The 21022-nt window shown below is 43.3% G+C and overlaps 1 protein-coding gene across 3 annotated transcripts in view; it reads right to left on the minus strand.

Annotated features, from left to right (window-relative positions):
- The window catches only part of LOC121575040 (forkhead box protein P1-B-like), a 251168-nt gene that overhangs the window by 95797 nt on the left and 134349 nt on the right, over positions 1 to 21022 (minus strand). The gene's annotated exons all lie outside the window — the stretch shown is intronic.

Consider the following 21022-nt stretch of genomic DNA (forward strand, 5'->3'; position numbering starts at 1 on the left):
CACCGGTAACACCTGCACACATACGATTATACTGAACTAAAATATAAACGCAACATGTAAATTGACTGATTTCTTTATATGAACTGTAACTCAGTAAAATCTTTGAAATTGTTGCATATTGCATTTATATTTTTGTTCAGTGTACATAAAACAAGATAGCTTATGCATTGTAAATGTCCACAGAACAACATTATACAGACATAGGCTCTTTAGGTCTTAGATGGCTAACATTTGTTTCTTACACCAATTTTTTGAATGAAAAGAAAAACAGCATAACATTGTTTTGTGTTGTGAATATTGACAGAGTAATCTACTCCACGATCTATTAATGTACTTGTGTGACAAATGTAGAAGTGTAAAATATGTCTATGCTGTGACTGGTGAGAGGCATTTCGTTTACCTGTAGCTGTATGGCAGATGACAGCAGCCTACGTCTCTGGAGCATGGTACTGATGAAGCCTGTCACTTCCCTACTGTATGTCTCCCTCCCAGATGACTCCTGTTGGACATGGACATACCCCACTGCCGTTCCCATGCTCTCCCTCCCCTGAGCAGACAGACAGATGGATGGACAGGCAGGGCCTGCTCTAAACATTTTCCCAGAAGCAACGCTCCCTTTTGTCCAGTGTCTGTATCCTAGCGCATGTCATCCAACTCTAATCAAGCAGAAAATGGTCATAAATATTTCTTTCTGCTAGATGTCACATTCGTATTTCACGCAGGGACATTATATTTTCCCCCTACCTCCGGGGAGTACCTAATGCAAAAAACAGTTACTTATATTCAAGGCTCATGTTCCCTCAGTAAAATGCAAGACATATTCCCAGTTCGGGAGAAAACAGGGGGAGAGAGAGAAAGAAGGGGGAGAAAAAGCCATTTAGGCAGTCTTATTTTCTGTGCCATTTACTGGCTAGTAGTTTCACAGCCATCCCATTACATAATGTCAGAGATAGTAAACAACCAAATAACAACAGCGCAGAGAAGCCCACAGCTAGAGAGCAACACAACACACATCCCTCCCTGCTCTCCAGAGGGGCTCCCGCCCGGCCTCCTCACAGTGGAGAAAACATTTGTTTTTATTGTCCATTTAAATAATATATATCATTTTTTTAAGAGAGAGAGAAAGAGCGAATGAGGATGTATGCGAGTGGTGCTGTGGGTGAGTATTTATGGCAGCCGTCATTCACAGGATGCTGGGTTGCAATCACTTTTATTTATGAAGAGACATCACATCAGAGGCGCAGCATATCATTCTCTAAATGGTATACAACCATTCACACGCAGGTCCCTCGTCATTTTTCTCTCAAATAGCAGCCACGTCACTCCTGAACGCATCGGAGGTCATTATTAATCACTGATACATACATTGATGGGAAGAGAAAAGTCAAATCATCCAATGTGCTCTGAAAGGAGGAAGGATGAGGATCCAAACAGATATACAGTGCATTGGGAAAGTATTCAGACCGCTTGACTTTTTCCACATTTTGATATGTTACGGCCTTATTCTAAAATGGATTAAATTAAACAATTTCCTCATCAATCTACACACAATACCCCATAATGACAAAGCGAAAAAAGGTTTTTAGATTTTTTGGCAAATCTATTACAAATAAAACACTGAAATACCTTATTTACATAAGTATTCAGACCCTTTGCTATGAGACTCGAAATTGAGCTCAGGTGCATCCTGTTTCCATTGATCATCCTTGAGATGTTTCTGCAACTTCAATGGAGTCCACCTGTGGTAAATTCAATTGATTGGACATGATTTGGAAAGGCACACACCTGTCTATATAAGGTCCCACAGTTGACAGTGCATGTCAGAGCAAAAACCAAGCCATGAGGTCGAAGGAATTGTCCGTAGAGACAGGATTGTGTCGAGGCACAGATCTGGGGAAGGGTACCAAAACATTTCTGCAGCATTGAAGGTCCCCAAGAATACAGTGGCCTCCATCGTTCTTAAATGGAAGACTCTTCTTAGAGCTGGCCGCCCAGCCAAACTGAGCAATCGGGGGAGAAGTGCCTTGGTCAGGGAGGTGACCAACAACCCGATTGGTCATTGACAGAGCTCCAGAGTTCCTCTGTGGAGATGGGAGAACCTTCCAGAAGGACAAGCATCTCTGAAGCACTCCACCAATCAGGCCTTTATGGTAGAGTGGCCAGACGGACGCCACTCCTCAGCAAAAGGCACATGACAGCCCGCTTGGAGTTTGCCGAAAGCAACCTAAAGACTCTCTGACCATATGAAACACGATTCTCTGGTCTGATGAAAATAAGATGTAACTATTTGGCCTGAATGCCAAGCATCACATCTGGAGGAAACCTGGCACCATCCCCACGGTGAAGCATGGTGGTGGCAGCATCATGCTGTGGGGATGTTTTTCAGCATGATGCTGAAGCATGAGTCTAGTCAAGTTTGAGGGAAAGATGAACGGAGCAAAGTACAGAGAGATCCTTGATGAAAACCTGCTCCAGAGCGCTCAGGACCTCAGACTGGGGAGAAGGTTCACCTTCCAACAGGACAACGACCTTAAGCACACAGCTAAGACAACACAGGAGTGGCTTCAGGACAAGTCTCTGAATGTCCTTGAGTGGCCCAGCCAGAGCCCAGACTTGAACCTGATCGAACATCTCTGGGGATACCTGAAAATAGCTGTGCAGCAACGCTCCCCATCCAACCTGACAGAGCTTGAGAGGATCTGCAGAGAAGAATGGGAGAAACTCCCCAAATACTGGTGTGCCAAGCTTGTAGCGTCATACCCAAGAAAACTCGAGGCTGTAATCTCTGCCAAAGGTGCTTCAACAAAGTACTGAGTAAAGGGTCTGAATACTTATGTAAATGTGATATTTCACTATTTTTGTTTTTAATAAATTTGCCAACATTTCTAAAAACCTGTTTTTGCTCTGTCGTTATGGGGTATTGTGTGTAGATTAATGAGGGGGAAAAAACAATTTAATCCATTTTAGAATAAGGCTGCAACGTAACAAAATGTGGAAAAAGTCAAGGGGTCTGAATACTTTCCGAATGCACTGTATATTTACCTTTATAGGAGGTCATTTGATTTTAAAGTGAACAAAAATATAATCGCAACATGTAACCTTTTTTTTTTTTTTACTGAGTTACAGTTCATATAAGGAAATCTGTCAATTGAAATAAATTAATAATGCCCTAGTCAATGGTTTTCATATGACTGGGAATACAGATATGCAACTGTTGTTCACAGATACCTTTTTTTTTAAACATAGGGGAATGGATCAGAAAACCAGCCAGTATCTGGTGTGACCACCATTTGCCTCATGCAGTGCGACACATCTCCTTCACATAGAGTTGATCAGGCTGTTGATTGCGGCATGTGGAATGTTGTCCCACTCCTCTTCAATGGCTGTGCAAAGTTGCTGGATATTTAGCGGGAACTGGAACATGATGTCGTACACATTGATCCAGAGCATCCCAAACATGCTCAATGGGTAACATGTCTGGTGAGTATGCAGGCCATGGAAGATTGTGTACAGATCCTTGTGACATGGGGCCATGCATTATCATGCTGAAACATGAGGTGATGGCGGCGGATGAATGGCACGACAATGGGCCTGAGGACCTCTTCACGGGATCTCTGTGCATTCAAATTGCCATCGATAAAATGCAATTGAGTTTGTTGTCCGTAGCTTATGCCTGCCCATACCATAACCCCACCGCCACCATGGGGCACTCTATTCACAACGTTGACATCAGCAAACCGTTCGCCCACACAACGCCTGAGCTTCCCTGAGACAATTTCTGACAGTTTGTGCAGAAATTCTTCGGTTGTGCAAACGCACAGTTTCATCAGCTGTCCAGGTGGCTGGTCTAAGACGATCCCGCAGGTGAAGAAGACGGATGTGGAAATCCTGGGCTGGCGTGACTACACATGGTCTGCGGTTGTGAGGCTGTTTGGACATACTGCCAAATTCTCTAAAACAGCTCTGGTGGGCATTCCTGCAGTCAGCATGCCAATTGAACACTCCCTCAAAATTTGGGACATCTGTGGCATTGTGTTATGTGACAAAACTGCACATTTTAGTGGCATTTTATTGTCCCCAGCACAAGGTGCACCTGTGTAATGATCATGCTGTTTATTCAGCTTCTTGATATGCCACACCTGTCAGGTGGATGGATTATCTTGGCAAAGGAGAAATGCTCACTAACAGGGATGTAAACAAAGTTGTGCACCACATTTGAGAGAAATATGTTTTTGTGCGTATGGAACATTTCTGGAATCTTTTATTTCATCTCATGGAACATGGCACCAACACATTTACATGTTGCGTTTCAAAAAAAAATTCAGTATTGATTTCAGATTTCAGTTATTTGTCATATTTGTCCTTTCATGATAACAAAGGGAAAAAATTGTTCAAGAAAAAATTGTTGTTAATAATGTCTCATTGTCTATTCCACTACTCATAACCTGCCGCCATGCAAACCCTTAGAAATGTGGTCTTCCTACCACCATTAACGGCCTCTATGTTAGAGATCCTAACGACCTGCGTGTAGAGACCAAGGCCAGTACATCACGTATCTCCACTACAGCACTGCATAGCGACTTAATGATGCTGACATGTGTGAGCTACTCTTTTTATGGCCTATCCTACAGATGCCATTTCCCAGCTAGTTAGTACACCATAAGCATTAGGATCATAGCTAGCGCTGCTGGGGAGACCATGTTAGTGGTGTAACAGGTTTAAACATTTACCAAAACCTCTGCACACACAACGTTACCAACCAAAAGTCACAAATCCTCTGTGCTCACTGCTCTATTCTTTGACAGCGAGAACTGATGTGTAGAGACCAGGGAAATAAGAAGTGTGGGGGAGAAAATAGAAAAAACCTCTGGTTCTTTCTCAAACATCTTAATCACCGTTTGCAGTGGCAGACTTCCCATTAGGCCTCACATCATCAAGAGGCCTCGTGAGCTGGGCATCATTTAAAAAATATATACTAGTAATCTTTTTGTTATTTATACACTACCGTTCAAAAATTTGGGGTCACTTAGAAATGTCTTTGTTTTCCATGAAAACATACATGAAAAGAGTTTGAATAGGAAATATAGCAAAATGCATAGGAAATGTAGTCATTGACAAGGTTAGAAATAATGATTTTTAATTGAAATAATAATTGTGTCCTTCAAACTTTGCTTTCGTCAAATAATCCTCCATTCGCAGCAATTACAGCCTTGCAGACCTTTGGCATTCTAGTTGTCAATTTGTTGAGGTAATCTGAAGAGATTTCACCCCATGCTTCCTGAAGCACCTCCCACAAGTTGGATTGGCTTGATGGGCACTTCCTATGTACCATACGGTCAAGCTGCTCCCACAACAGCTCAATAGGGTTGAGATGCGGTGACTGTGCTGGCCACTCCATTATAGATAGAATACCAGCTGACTGCTTCATCCCTAAATAGTTATTGCATAGTTTGGAGCTGTGCTTTGGGTCATTGTCCTGTTGTAGGAGGAAATTGGCTCCAATCAAGTGCCATCCACAGGGTAAGGCATGGCGTTGCAAAATGGAGTGATAGCCTTCCTTCCTCAAGATCCCTTTTACCCTGAACAAATCTCCCACTTTACCACCACCAAAGCACCCCCAGACCATCACATTGTCTCCACCATGCTTGACAGATGGCATCAAGCACTGCTCAAGCATCTTTTCATTTGGTCTGCGTCTCACAAATGTTCTTCTTTGTGATCCGAACACCTCAAACTTCGATTCGTCTGTCCATAACACTTTTTTCCAATATTCCTCTGTCCAGTGTCTGAGTTATTTTGCCAATCTTAATATTTTCTTTATATTGGCCAGTCTGAGATACAGTGGGGGAAAAAAGTATTTAGTCAGCCACCAATTGTGCAAGTTCTCCCACTTAAAAAGATGAGAGAGGCCTGTAATTTTCATCATAGGTACACGTCAACTATGACAGACAAAATGAGATTTTTTTTCTCCAGAAAATCACATTGTAGGATTTTTAATGAATTTATTTGCAAATTATGGTGGAAAATAAGTATTTGGTCAACAACAAAAGTTTCTCAATACTTTGTTATATACCCTTTGATGGCAATGACACAGGTCAAACGTTTTCTGTAAGTCTTCACAAGGTTTTCACACACTGTTGCTGGTATTTTGGCCCATTCCTCCATGCAGATCTCCTCTAGAGCAGTGATGTTTTGGGGCTGTCGCTGGGCAACACAGACTTTCAACTCCCTCCAAAGATTTTCTATGGGGTTGAGATCTGGAGACTGGCTAGGCCACTCCAGGACCTTGAAATGCTTCTTACGAAGCCACTCCTTCGTTGCCCGGGCGGTGTGTTTGGGATCATTGTCATGCTGAAAGACCCAGCCACGTTTCATCTTCAATGCCCTTGCTGATGGAAGGAGGTTTTCACTCAAAATCTCACGATACATGGCCCCATTCATTCTTTCCTTTACACGGATCAGTCGTCCTGGTCCCTTTGCAGAAAAACAGCCCCAAAGCATGCTGTTTCCACCCCCATGCTTCACAGTAGGTATGGTGTTCTTTGGATGCAACTCAGCATTCTTTGTCCTCCAAACACGACGAGTTGAGTTTTTACCAAAAAGTTATATTTTGGTTTCATCTGACCATATGACATTCTCCCAATCCTCTTCTGGATCATCCAAATGCACTCTAGCAAACTTCAGACGGGCCTGGACATGTACTGGCTTAAGCAGGGGGGACACGTCTGGCACTGCAGGATTTGAGTCCCTGGCGGCGTAGTGTGTTACTGATGGTAGGCTTTGTTACTTTGGTCCCAGCTCTCTGCAGCTCATATACTAGGTCCCCCCGTGTGGTTCTGGGATTTTTGCTCACCGTTCTTGTGATCATTTTGACCCCACGGGGTGATCGAGGGAGATTATCAGTGGTCTTGTATGTCTTCCATTTCCTAATAATTGCTCCCACAGTTGATTTCTTCAAACCAAGTTTCTTACCTATTGCAGATTCAGTCTTCCCAGCCTGGTGCAGGTCTACAATTTTGTTTCTGGTGTCCTTTGACAGCTCTTTGGTCTTGGCCATAGTGGAGTTTGGAGTGTGACTGTTTGAGGTTGTGGACAGGTGTCTTTTATACTGATAACAAGTTCAAACAGGTGCCATTAATACAGGTAACGAGTGGAGGACAGAGGAGCCTCTTAAAGAAGAAGTTACAGGTCTGTGAGAGCCAGAAATCTTGCTTGTTTGTAGGTGACCAAATACTTATTTTCCACCATCATTTGCAAATAAATTCATAAAAAATCCTACAATGTGATTTTCTGGAAAAAAAAATCTCAATTTGTCTGTCATAGTTGACGTGTACCTATGTTGAAAATTACAGGCCTCTCTCATCTTTTTAAGTGGGAGAACTTGCACAATTGATGGCTGACTAAATACTTTTTTCCCCCACAGTATATATATATATACAGTTGAAGTCGGATGTTTACATACACATTTGCATTTACGTCATTTAGCAGACGCCCTTATCCAGAGCGACTTACAGTTAGTGCATACATTATTCTTTTTTATTTTCATACTGGCCCCCCGTGGGAATCGAACCCACAACCCTGGCGTTGCAAACACCATGCTCTACCAACTGAGCTACCTCCCTGCCGGCCATTCCCTCCCCTACCCTGGACGACGCTGGGCCAATTGTGTGCCGCCCCATTGGTCTCCCGGTTGCGGCCGGCTACAGCAGAGCCTGGATTCGAACCAGGATCTCTAGTGGCACAGCTAGCACTGCGATGCAGTGCCTTAGACCACTGCGCCACTCGGGAAATGGAACCTTAGCCAAATACATTTAAACTCAGTTTTTCAAAATTCCTGACATTTAATCCTAGTACAAATTCCCTGTTTTAGGTAAGTTAGGATCACCGCTTTATTTTAAGAATGTGAAATGTCAGAATAATAGTAGAGAGAATTATTTATTTCAGCTTTTATTTCTTTCATCATATTCCCAGTGGGTCAGAAGTTTACATACACTCAATTTGTATTTGGTAGCATTGCCTTTAAATTGTTTAACTTGGGTCAAACGTTTCGGGTAGCCTTCCACAAGCTTCCCACAATAAGTTGGGTGAATTTTGGCCCATTCCTCCTGACAGAGCTGGTGTAACTGAGTGAGGTTTGTAGGCCTCCTTGCTCGCACACGCTTTTTCAGTTCTGCCCACAAACTTTCTATAGGATTTAAGTCATGGCTTTGTGATGGCCACAACAATATCTTGACTTTGTTGTCCTTAAGCCATTTTGCCACAACTTTGGAAGTATGCTTGGGGTCATTGTCCATTTGGAAGACCCATTTGTGACCAAGCTTTAACTTCCTGACTGATGTCTTGAGATGTTGCTTCAATATATCCACATAATTTCCCTTCCTCATGATGCCATCTATTTTGTGAAGTGCACCAGTCCTTCCTGCAGCAAAGCACCCCCACAGCATGATGCTGCCACCCCCGTGCTTCACATTTACATTACATTTACATTTACATTTACTTCACGGTTGGGATGGTGTTCTTCGGCTTGCAAGGCACCCCCTTTTTCCTCCAAACATAAAGATGGTCATTATGGCCAAACAGTTCTATTTTTGTTTCATCAGACCAGAGGACATTTCTCCAAAAAGTACGATCTTTGTCCCCATGTACAGTTGCATACCGTAGTCTGGCTTTTTTATGGCGGTTTTGGAGCAGTGGCTTCTTCCTTGCTGAGCGGCCTTTCAGGTTAGGTCGATATAGGACTCATTTTACTGTGGATGTAGATACTTTTGTACCTGTTTCCTCCAGCATCTTCACAAGGTCCTTTGCTGTTGTTCTGACATTTATTTGCACTTTTCGCACCAAAGTACGTTCATCTCTAGGAGACAGAACGCGTCTCCTGCTGAGCAGTATGACGGCTGTGTGGTCCCATGGTGTTTATACTTGTGTACTATTGTTTGTACAGATGAACGTGGTACCTTCAGGCGTTTGGAAATTTCTCCCAATGATGAACCAGACTTGTGGAGGTCTACAATTTTCTTTCTGAGGTCATGGCTGATTTCTTTGGATTTTCCCATGATGTAAAGCGAAGAGGCACTGAGTTTGAAGGTAGGCCTTGAAATACATCCACAGGTACACCTCCAATTGACTCAAATGATGTCAATTAGCCTATCAGAAGCTTCTAAAGCCATGACATCATTTTCTGGAATTGTCCAAGCTGTTTAAAGGCACAGTCAACTTAGTGTATGTAAACTTCTGATCCACTGGAATTGTGATACAGGGAATTAAAAGTGAAATAATCTGTCTGTAAACAATTGTTGGAAAAATGACTTATGTCATGCACAAAGTACAGTGGGGAGAACAAGTATTTGATACACTGCCGATTTTGCAGGTTTACCTACTTATAAAGCATGTAGAGGTCTGTAATTTGTATCATAGGTACACTTCAACTGTGAGAGACGGAATCTAAAACAAAAATCCAGAAAATCACATTGTATGATTTTTAAGTAATTAATTTGCATTTTATTGCATGACATAAGTATTTGATACATCAGAAAAGCAGAACTTAATATTTGGTACAGAAACCTTTGTTTGCAATTACAGAGATCATACATTTCCTGTAGGTCTTGACCAGGTTTGCACACACTGCAGCAGGGATTTTGGCCCACTCCTCCATATAGACCTTCTCCAGATCCTTCAGGTTTCGGGGCTGTCGCTGGGCAATACGGACTTTCAGCTTCCTCCAAAGATTTTCTATTGGGTTCAGGTCTGGAGACTGGCTAGGCCACTCCAGGACCTTGAGATGCTTCTTATGGAGCCCTGGCTGTGTGTTTCGGGTCATTGCCATGCTGGAAGACCCAGCCACGACCCATCTTCAATGCTCTTACTGAGGGAAGGAGGTTGTTGGCCAAGATCTCGCGATACATGGCCCCATCCATCCTCCCCTCAATACAGTGCAGTCGTCCTGTCCCCTTTGCAGAAAAGCATCCCCAAAGAATGATGTTTCCACCTCCATACTTCACGGTTGGGATGGTGTTCTTGGGGTTGTACTCATCCTTCTTCTTCCTCCAAACACGGCGAGTGGAGTTTAGACCAAAAAGCTATATTTTTGTATCATCGGACCACATGACCTTCTCCCATTCCTCCTCTGGATCATCCAGATGGTCATTGGCAAACTTCAGACGGGCCTGGACATGCGCTGGCTTGAGCAGGGGGACCTTGCGTGCGCTGCAGGATTTTAATCCATGACGGCGTAGTGTGTTACTACTGTGAGAGACGGAATCTAAAACAAAAATCCAGAAAATCAAATTGTATGATTTGTAAGTAATTCATTTGCATTTTATTGCATGACATAAGTATTTGATCACCTACCAACCAGTAAGAATTCCGGCTCTCACAGACCTGCTAGTTTCTCTTTAAGAACCCCTCCTGTTCTCCACTCATTACCTGTATTAACTGCACCTGTTTGAACTCATTACCTGTATAAAAGACACCTGTCCACACACTCAATCAAACAGACTCCAACCTCTCCACAATGGCCAAGACCAGAGAGCTGTGTAAGGACATCAGGGATAAAATTGTAGACCTGCACAAGGCTGGGATGGGCTACAGGACAATAGGCAAGCAGCTTGGTGAGAAGGCAACAACTGTTGGCACAATTATTAGAAAATGGAAGAAGTTCAAGATGACGGTCAATCAACCTCGGTCTGGGGCTCCATGCAAGATCTCACCTCGTGGGGCATCAATGATCATGAGGAAGGTGAGGGATCAGCCCAGAACTACACGGCAGGACCTGGTCAATGACCTGAAGAGAGCTGGGACCACAGTCTCAAAGAAAACCATTAGTAACACACTACGCCGTCATGGATTAAAATCCTGCAGCGCACGCAAGGTCCCCCTGCTCAAGCCAGCGCATGTCCAGGCCCATCTGAAGTTTGCCAATGACCATCTGGATGATCCAGAGGAGGAATGGGAGAAGGTCATGTGGTCCGATGATACAAAAATATAGCTTTTTGGTCTAAACTCCACTCGCCGTGTTTGGAGGAAGAAGAAGGATGAGTACAACCCCAAGAACACCATCCCAACCGTGAAGTATGGAGGTGGAAACATCATTCTTTGGGGATGCTTTTCTGCAAAGGGGACAGGACGACTGCACTGTATTGAGGGGAGGATGGATGGGGCCATGTATCGCGAGATCTTGGCCAACAACCTCCTTCCCTCAGTAAGAGCATTGAAGATGGGTCGTGGCTGGGTCTTCCAGCATGGCAATGACCCGAAACACACAGCCAGGGCTCCATAAGAAGCATCTCAAGGTCCTGGAGTGGCCTAGCCAGTCTCCAGACCTGAACCCAATAGAAAATCTTTGGAGGGAGCTGAAAGTCCGTATTGCCCAGCGACAGCCCCGAAACCTGAAGGATCTGGAGAAGGTCTGTATGGAGGAGTGGGCCAAAATCCCTGCTGCAGTGTGTGCAAACCTGGTCAAGACCTACAGGAAACATATGATCTCTGTAATTGCAAACAAAAGTTTCTTTTCTGATGTATCAAATACTTATGTCATGCAATAAAATGCAAATGAATTACTTAAAAATCATACAATGTGATTTTCTGTATTTTTGTTTTAGATTCCGTCTCTCACAGTTGAAGTGTACCTATGATAAAAAATTACAGACCTCTACATGCTTTGTAAGTAGGAAAACCTGCAAAATCGGCAGTGTATCAAATACTTGTTCTCCCCTCTGTACATATATACATATACATTTCCTTTAAAAATATATATATATTTCCATTTATTACTTTCCAACCCCATCACCCCTTTCTAAACTAGTGAACAACAATGCTTAGGCCTCTACTTCCAGCTTATACATACTATATACATTTTATGGACACAGTCAATTTTACAATAATTATATTTTGTTTGTTTTAACTCCTGAACTTCATCTACCCTCAACCTGTGTCTGTTACTTGAACTCTGTGAAGCATTTATTTGGGCTGCAATTTCTGAGGCTGGTAACTCTAATGAACTTATCCTCTGCAGCAGAGGTAACTCTGGGACTTCCATTCCTGTGGCAGTCCTCATGAGAGCCAGTTTCATCATAGCGCTTGATGGTTTTTGCGACTGCACTTGAAGAAAAGTTCTTGAAATGTTCTGTATTGACTGACCTTCATGTCTTAAATTAATGATGGACTGTCGTTTGTCTTTGCTTATTTGAGCTGTTCTTGCCATAATATGGACTTGGTCTTTTACCAATATGGCTATCTTCTGTATACCCCCCTACCTTGTCACAACACAACTGATTGGCTCAAACACAATAAGAAGGAAAGAAATTCCACAAATTAACTTTTAACAAGGCACACCTGTTAATTGAAATGCATTCCAGGTGACTACCTCATGAAGCTGGTTGAGAGAATGCCAAGAGTGTGCAAAGCTTTTATCAAGGCAAATGGTGGCTATTTTATGCATGCTAACGTTTATGTATGTGGACACATGCAGTTGCAAAGTTTGTACTGCCTGTGTAGGCATGCAGTATGTACGTTAGTGTTTAGCAGCCAAACATACACATGCTTTGACTTACATATGCATACATAGACAGCAAACATGCTATACAGTCACACTTATGCACACTTGTGGTCCTCTGTAGCTCAATTGGTAGAGCATGGCGCTTGTAACGCCAGGGTAGTGGGTTCGATCCACGGGACCACCCATACGTAAAAATGTATGCACACATGACTGTAAGTCGCTTTGGATAAAAGCGTCTGCTAAATGGCATATTATTATTATTTTTATTTGAATAATCTCAAATCTCAAATATATTTTGATTTGATTAACACTTTTTTGGTTACTACATGATTCTATGTGTTATTTCATAGTTTCTTCTCTTTTTTTTTTTTTTGCAGACGCTCTTATCCAGAGCGACTTACAGGAGCAATTAGGGTTAAGTGCCTTGCTCAAGGGCACATCCAGATTTTTCACCTAGTCGGCTCGGGGATTAGAACCAGCGACCTTTCAGTTACTAGCACAACGCTCTTAACCACTAAGCTACCTGCCCCCTGTTTTGATGTCTTTACTATTATTCTACAATGTAAAAAATAGTAAAAATAAAGAAAAACCCTTGAATGAGTAGGTGTGTCCAAACTTTTGACTGGTAGTGTATATTTTTCTCATAATAGTAGAAACAAGTGTCATTAATCACCCACGGACTGGTTCATAATAATGGACTATTCCACCCTTACAGAGTTCCCGTGCATTGTTTCACGTGATATGATTGCAAACATGATTTTCACTGAAATGAAGCTGCAGCAATGAGGCGCTTTCAGAGCTGGTAAGAGAAAAGAAAAAGAAAGAAAGAAGATTTAATTTTAACAGAAAAAATCAATCCTAAAGCATTTCCTTAGTAAAAAGACAGGTGCTGCTGATAATAATGCCTTTGTCGTTGAGGCAGAGGACATGTACAGTATGTGTAGCCCATGTATCTGATGCTGTCTGGCTAAAAAGAGTATGGCATGCTTGTGTTCATGGCACATACATTTTTACAGTGAAATTACATGTCTTTACTATAAAACCCATAAAAAATACATTGTACACACATGGGGGGGGTTAAGACTGGCCTCTGCCTCAGGCCTCCAAATCACTAAGTCTGCCCGTGACCGTTTGGTACCATCAGGCAGCAAACCCGTTTAGAGGCATTTTGAGGCCTTTAAGAAACAGGCGGCAGGCACATTCTTCACAAGTTGCTCTGGGGAGCAATATCACAGGCCTGCGTGTTGCTAACAGATGCCTGGCAGGAGTAAACAGGCCTTTTGCTGCCATCACTTTCCCCCCCTCCTCCAGCTCTTCCCTCTCTGTCACCCAGCCTGCCCAGTTTCAGATCTGGGGTCTGATGGCGTGAATGAACATTGGCGTCTGTTATCCACAGCGTGGCGTGTAGATTATTAATAAAATATAAAAAGACAGTTTCACTACACCACTTTTGCATTAGCAGGCTACTACCTCCATTGGTAATCCCTCACCACACCCCCAATACACACATTCACACATACACACACACACACACATACACACCCTCTGTATCTGTGTACTGTTGTGGCCTCTGGAGCCCAAATAGATGCCTTAATCTGAGGCGAATGCAGCTACAAGGATTAGGGCTTTATTGAAACAAATAAGTGTTTTAATGGGAGAGTCCCAGTTTTAATTTCAATAGCTCGTTTAACCCTTATCTGCCAAATTCCTTTGGGCCCATTCTATGTTAATTGATCTACATTGTACTTGCGTTGGGGGTGTTAACAAGCACAGCCTATGAATATTAATTACCCAGAAGTTTTCTGTGTAGGAAATACTTTCTTGATACATATTAATTATTTAACTTTATCCCTAATAAATTGGGTCAAATTGGCCATCCTAAATGACTAGTTTCTCCTAAGAAGGCATTGTTATTCAACTAGATGTAAACATTCCATTCCACTGAATAGTTTTTTTTGTTTAAACAGTGTTTTGACAATGGCTATTAAAACCAGCCATGTTTGGGCTTGTACTTTCCCAACCCAAGCCTTCTGAGGCCCTGTTAAAATGGTTGCTTATTTACAACACTAAACACACAATCTGCTCAACAAGAACAGACCAATACCAGTGTGTGTGTGTGTGTGTCCGCGCGTGTGTGCGTGTTGGTGCGTGCACATGCATGTGTGTGTGTGCGAGCGAGCGTGTGTCTTAACGGGGGGATTTAGGGGTGGGTTTGTGGGTATTACTTTAAATAAAACATCAGCGATGCATTTAGTCAAAACCCTAGCGACAGTTCAGCCCTCCCAATAAGCCATCTAATAATGAACCAACACAGACGTGTTTCCCTGTCTGCCTCTCCACACTAGCTGCTCCAGACACCTGCTCAGAAGTTTACAGTTCCCCTCTTCAGCACTAACGCACAGACACAGCCATCATCCGACCGCCCCACAATGAGAGCCACTTCATGATTCCTAATGATACCAGCACACAGGCTCATCATTTACATAGGAAGCAGTGGCCACACTGACCCAACATTACACACTAGATGCATATAGTGGAGTGGGTCAAGAGCACCATTGAGAACATCTTGATTGGCAGCATCACTGCTTGGTATGGCAACTGCTTGGCATCTTACCGCAAGGCACTACAGAGGGTAGTCCGTATGGCCCAGTACATCACTGGGGCCAAGCTCCCTACCATCCAGGACCTCTATACCTCTGCTACCGCACGGCAAGCAGTACCGATGGACCAAGTCTGGAACCAACAGGACCCTGAACAGCTTCTACCCCCAAGCCATAAGACTGCCAAATACACTGCATGACCAAAGGTATGTGGACACCTGCTCGTCGAATATCTCATTCCAAAATCATGGACATTAATATGGAGTTGGTCCCCCCCTTTGCTGCTATAACAGCCTCCACTCTTCTGGGAAGGCTTTCCACTAGATGTTGGAACATTGCTGTGGGGACTTGCTTCCATTCAGCCACAAGAGCATTAGTGAGGTCAGGCACTGATGTTGGGCGTTTAGGCCTGGCTCACAGTCGGCGTTCCAATTCATCCTAAAGGTGTTCGATGGGGTTGAGGTCAGGGCTCTGTGCAGGCTAGTCATGTTCTTCCACACCGATCTCGACAAACCATTTCTATATGGACCTCGCTTTGTGCACGGGGGCATTGTCATGCTGACACAGGAAAGGGCCTTCCCCCAACTGTTGCCACAAAATTGGAAGCACAGAATCGTCTAGAATGTCATTGTATGCTGTAGCGTTAAGATTTCCCTAGAACTAAGGGGCCTAGCCTGAACCATGAAAAACAGCCTCAGACCATTATTCCTCCTCCACCAAACTTTACAGTTGGCACTATGCATTGGGGCAGGTAGCGTTCCCCTGGCATCCGCCAAACTCAGATTAGTTCCGTCGGACACCCTGATGGTGAAGCGTGATTCATCACTCCGGAGAACGCGTTTCCACTGCTCCAGAGTCCAATGGCGGCGAGCTTTACACCACTCCAGCCGAAGCTTGGCATTGCGCATGGTGATCCTAGGCTTGTGTGCGGCTGCTCGGCCATGGAAACCCATTTCATGAAGCTCCCGACTAACAGTTTTGTTGCTTCCAGAGGCAGTTTGGAACTCGGTAGTGAGTGTTGCAACTGAGGACAGACGATTTTTACGCACTACGTGCTTTAGCACTCGGCGGTCCCGTTCTGTGAGCTTGTGTGGCCTACCACTTCACGGCTGAGCCGTTGTTGCTCCTAGACGTTTCCACTTCACCGTTACCTCATCCTGATAAATACGGGATGCAGAACAATACACCTTTCCACTACATTACACCCCACCCTGACCGTTTGTCCTGAAATCCATTATCCCTGTGTTTCATGTGGCCAGGGTTAGCTACAGTATAGTATGGAGTGACTTACCTTGCAGCGCTGCAGGCTTGTTGGGGCATGGGGGAAGTGAAGAGTCTCTCTGATTACCTCATTGTCAAACAACTCCTAAGATCCCCCCCGCTTGCCCAAATTAACCAGCCCCGAGGAGGGAGTGTAAACAGGATGTCAACCCATGGATCAGTCAACAATTTTAAACTCGGGGGCTTGGTATGGTATGCAAACATGTGACCTGTGCTACATCTCTCTCTGCTGCTGCTCACCTCACGGGCTGAAAGGAGGTACACTTATTAACAAAATTGATGATTTCATGAGCTGGCCATTTTGGAACTTAGCCATAGAGAGGGGTAATGCTAATGTGTTTACCTCCAAAATTCAGCAAGACATGACAAAAGGCTTCAGAAGTCATACAGGGATAGACTAAACAGATCTCTCTTTCCCTGGGAGAGAAATATATTGCATGTAACAATTAACTAGACTCAAAAAGCAATATGGTTCAATTGCGGAAGGCTTAGGAATCGACAAAAACAGTGATGAAGTTTTCTTGTGACACATGGCGTGTTTTTTTCTAATTATCTTTTCCCTTTTCTACATACAAGCACATTACTGTTCAATTTTTACCTCCATCAGTATGATTATTAATCAGATCACACATCAATTGCCAGAACCACCAAAGAAATTCAGCCTGTAATAAAACTGTCATCTGCTCCACTATAAAGACAGATGCTGTGAGTTGTGTGATAACATTATTAAACTGTTCTGGGAGGGATTCCATACAATTATTCAAATTGGAAGAGCACTATCGTTTTACCAACAAAGCAATTTAGGGCAATATGCAGTGTCATAACACTGATGTTATCCGTTCCCCCAGATTTCCAATAAGTTGGAGCCCCTACCGTCCCCAGCCCGATCTGACAATATGTACAGTTTACAAGCAGATACCTGAGAGCACTGAGAGATGGAGGAAAGACAATCCACAGCGTTACACCGGTGGCTGTGAGTGACACAGAAACAGAGCAGTGTGTATCCTTTTAACATGATCCTCTCTGAGATGAGGAGGTTGTGTGTGTGTGTGTGTGTGTGTGTGTGTGTCGTGCGTGTGTGTGTGGCATGCATATGTGTCACTGACTGCAACACTCAGGAAGGAAACACACAATGAGAGGATAATGCACCATAGCCCTTGGACACCAACCACACAGAGAAACCAGCCCTTTATCACAACTATTGGTTATGCAGTACTGAGCAGATATACTGCTGTGAGAAAACAAAAAGATGCTGAATTCAATTTAATTCACATGTGTGGCGATAAGGAGTGTTTTCTCCTTGTAGTAAACGGGGGTGTATTTCAACTGAGTAAGTTGCTGGCTGTTCTGTTCCACTGAGCTCCACAGTCGAGTGGATGCAATCAGCAGCCAGCGGTCCAGCAGCATGAGAGCTGCTCTGAGCTCACCTCTGACCTGATGCTGCTAACCTCTCTGATCTAAATGCCAGTGAGTCTGACCACTAGTCTCCTCTACTGACCAGGACACAGGCCTGCTGTACTGTGCTGTACTGGGCCTGTTTGTCTACTCTACAGTACAGGGTTGGCAACGTAGGAGAAAGTCATGTGAGTCTTCTTATCACTTAGCACTTCCTCCTCCGGTGAGTAGAGTTCAGTGATGACAGACAGACAACCAAGGTTGAGCTGAGATGTGTGTGTGTGTGTGTGTGTGTGTGTGTGTGTGTATTTCTCTCTCTTCCACCATGTCGAGAGGGACTTTGTTAGAGTTTACATTATGCAAACAGTTAACCTGTGTCTGCTGCTCCATGTGTTGCTCTCCATACAGTACTGATGGCCTTGTTCCATCAGAGAAGAGAAATTGCAGAAAATAAAGTTGGTTTGCCTTATCTTGTGATTTGTAACAAAGCTTTAGAGCACTTGTCTGACAAAGAAGCCTGGATCGATAATTCTGCTACAAAAGAAAAGCAATGATTCGTCCAGCTGTTGTTCTTTTTCTGATGATATTGTTGGAGTGTACACTGAGTGGACAAAACATTATGACCACCTGCTCTTTCCATGACATAGACTGACCAGGTCAATCAAGGTGAAAGCTATGAGTTATTGACACTTGATGTCACTTGTTAAATCCACTTCAATCAGTGTAGATGAAGGGGAGGAGACAGGTTAAAGAAGGATTTTTTAGCATTGAGACAATTGAGGCATGGATTGTGTATGTGTGCCATTCAGAGTGTGAATGGGCAAGACAAAACATTTACAGTAAGTGCCTTTGAACAGGGTATGGTAGTAGGTGCCAGGCGCACTGGTTTGTGTCAAGAACTGCAACGCTGCTGGGTTTTTCACGCTCAACAGTTTCCCGTGTGTATCAAGAATGGTCCACCTCCCAAAGGACATCCAGCCAACTTGACACAACTGTGGGAAGCATTGGAGTCAACATGGGTCAGCATCCCTATGGAACACTTTCGACACCTTGTAGAGTCCATGCACCGACGAATCGAGACTGTTCTGAGGGCAAAAAGGGGGTGCAACTCAATATTCGGAATTTGTTCTTAATGTTTTGTACACTCAGTGTATTTTGCATCACTGAGGAACGATGATATTTGACTTCATTAAAAGGACACCTCTAAGAGACAGGAAATTAATATTTAATACTCCACAGTTATATCAGCTGAAACCAATTTCTAGCAGAGAAACATGCGCAAGATTACAAAGGCACTGCCTAAATCGACCATAAATCACAATCAACAACAGTACATGTAGTAACTTGAATGTGCTGGAGTCAACAGCAGCCTACAGTATCTAACTGTTCAATCACATCATCACTATGACTGCCTGCTTGTTGATGTGGTTGGCTGCATCTGGTCTAATCTGTGACTGCTCCTTTGGACATCGGAACATCCTCTTGCAAAATCAATAACAACAAAACAAATGGAAAACCCACACATGTTTAGCTATTGCATAAACACAGCCCTTTTTTAAAATATATATTTGTCTTTATCATGTCTATAATCTTCACTTCCTCATGAAAGGGACTTGCTGAAAACCACAACTTCTGCTCTACCAGCAAGAACGTTTAGAGACAACATTAAAGAAAGGAGTCATATTCAGAAAATATAGGGTGAAAACCTTCTGTTTGGTTGACACAACAATACACTATATTTATCCACCAAATGGGGACATTTGTGTTCAAACATAAAATGTGTATACAGTGAATGGCCAATAATGGGAAACCACTTCGATTGTAGATTTAGATAAGCCAGGAGAGCACCTTGTTTCTGCCGAGGTATTACAGCCCACTATTTCACTTACTAAAAGAGATGTTTAAACCAAGTTTATGGTCCATCTCCCCCAAATGTGACTGGTCCACAAGATAAATTCCCCTGTCAGAATCAAGATGATCAAACAGATTACAATTATTGTATCCCCTATCTTTATTAATGAGCACTGTCTTTCACAGTTATGTTCCCTAATAAGAATAAATTATATACCACCACCAGGTTTGTTGTTCACCTTGACTCAGGGGACTCTAATGTATTTGCACTTTGAGTCAGAAAAAAATCTAGATTGATTTCTGCATCACCAAAAGGGAAATGGTGTCTTGGATGTTTCTCAGAGAACAAAGGACACAGAAGACCACATATCTGTCAAGTTACCCCCTATATTAGCACAACCAGCAAATAAAACTTAAAAGACAGACTACAAAATGCCACGAAGGTAAAAGTTATCAAGTAATTGAGTGAAGATCTTAATGCCCATGGGACAATTAACATGGTTCATATTGCATGAATGAAAATCCTGGGTTAGCCTAATGGGAGAATATAAAGACAGGTGCATTCCCCCAGAACCCTCCACTGGTAAGTACCCTATCAAAGGAGAACGTCAGGAGTGGAGAATGAGACATCTCGTCCTTCATCCCGAACCATGCTCCATTTATCACACAGAACAATTCATCCATCTGCCTCTCTCTCTCTCCATCTCCATCATAAACCGTATGGTATGCCACAGAAATTAACCATGGGCTTTGTTTGTTCAAAGGGACAAACATTTACGATTTATTGAAATGAACAGGAAAAGATTATACAGGACTAAATTCACGAGTAATGTTTTTATTTCTAAATGATTTTCCTAAATGACTGATCTGAGAGAATCATTATCCCATCCATATGACCAGAGAAAACAGAGACCAGTGCCGGACGGTTGGCTCTTTTCTCGGTTCAAGGATTCTTTTCTCTCTCTCTCTCCTTGGTGTCAAGTGCGCATCCGTGCCACATTTCCCTGCTCTCCCTTTCCTCTGCCTCACATTCATCAAAGTTGTAACCCCTGTTGTCTTTGCACAGCGAATCAGAATGCGCTTCTGGCAAAGAATGAAGGAAAAGTCAACAGGAATTAAGTTTCAGTGCAACTGTTTACTCAACTGTGGCCTGCAGTTATTGAAATTGTATCCACGGTTTTGTGCGACTACTGCAGTAATGAATTCAGTGTGGCTGTGATTTTCTCACTGACGACATGCTAATGTTGAGCTGGAAAAAATCAGGGAGATGGCTAGAGCAGCAGCGATGGAGGGGAGATAGGAGGGAAGGACAGAGCCATGTGGAGTAGTGGGCCTACAGGCCTAACACTGGGACACACAAGTAGAGTACAGTTGCAGACACATCTTTATTTGTCTACTTGTG

Source organism: Coregonus clupeaformis, chromosome 10, assembly GCF_020615455.1.
Source record: "Coregonus clupeaformis isolate EN_2021a chromosome 10, ASM2061545v1, whole genome shotgun sequence".
Classification (NCBI taxonomy): Eukaryota; Metazoa; Chordata; class Actinopteri; order Salmoniformes; family Salmonidae; genus Coregonus; species Coregonus clupeaformis.